Below are 1,158 nucleotides of genomic sequence, written 5' to 3' on the forward strand. Positions count from 1 at the left end.
AAGATTTCTGTAGGTCAACCACTTGAAAAAAAAAATCTTAAATAAACTACAAAGAAAGAGAAAATCAAGCTATTGATTCACGTGCAAATATATACATACCACATATTCCTGGACCAGGTTTTCTGGATCTTCATCCATGTAAACACACGCTCCTTTAATAATGTCTTCTCGTCCAGCCTCTGCATCATTACACTGGAAAAGAAAACGTTTTTATTTTTCAACTCTAGTTGTACAACACAATTAGTATCACAATGTAAATCATTAAATCAATGAATATTTTGGTGCACAATTTTCAAATCTATGAATCAGATTAGTTTTGCTGCTTACAATCTAAAAATTCTATGACACGATCAAAAATTCAAATACCACTGCCGACATTAGTTATTATAAATGACAAATATTTTCCAAGTACTTACTTCCACGTCCAGCTGTACATACATCAAGTGTAGTGGGTCCACTGTGAATCACCATGGGAATCAATCTGTCAGGGGATAAACATAATATTGAATATACAGTATTTTTTTAGTAAATTGAAATAGTTAGGCACATTTTCTATACATGTCCAAAATGTCCGTTTATGTTATGATACAATGACCCTCCCTCTGTGAGGAGGGTCATTGTTTAAAATGAGGAATAATGTATTTGATTCTTCAACCAAAAACACGTCATGTTTGTTCCACTTGAGCCCAAGAGCCCACCCTATACTGTTAAAAGTATCCCCCTTACAACTCCTCACGCAGATTTTCTCTCAACATGCAGAAAATGTCTTCCCATGACGAGCAACAGCTCACTTGCATGCGTGTGGTATTTTTTATGTGTGCAAAGTGTTTCTTCCAAGTGCAGATGCATTTTTTTAAATAAGTGCCCATGCATTACAAAAAAACAACTAGTGTGCAGATGACAAAACAATCGCTTTTTTATTGGCTTTTACTAAGTGGGTCGGTGTGAGTGCACTAGCTAGCTAGCTAGCTAGCTAGCAGTAACAGGTTTTGTTGTGGTTAGTCAGAGAATTAAGTTGTTTAAAAAAGACAGAATTATTTATCAAGGCTACTGGTAATGTTGTAAATATCTTACGCAACATATTTAAACTTACCTTTTCACTTTGAAGGTCTCTATTAGGGCCACTGAAAAGACGCCATGCCAGCCGATGTTCCCTCC

General features: G+C 35.8%; 1 long non-coding RNA gene across 1 annotated transcript; it reads right to left on the reverse strand.

Moving 5' to 3' along the window:
• Positions 1-23: 23 nt before the first annotated feature.
• On the reverse strand, positions 24-1,158 carry LOC112139598. The gene is made up of 3 exons (XR_002918019.2): positions 1,094-1,158; positions 417-481; positions 24-192 (listed from the first exon to the last, which is right to left on the reverse strand). It is a non-coding gene; the product is annotated as an uncharacterized LOC112139598 (long non-coding RNA).

This window comes from Oryzias melastigma, unplaced genomic scaffold (genome assembly GCF_002922805.2).
Source record: "Oryzias melastigma strain HK-1 unplaced genomic scaffold, ASM292280v2 sc07577, whole genome shotgun sequence".
Lineage (NCBI taxonomy): Eukaryota > Metazoa > Chordata > Actinopteri > Beloniformes > Adrianichthyidae > Oryzias > Oryzias melastigma.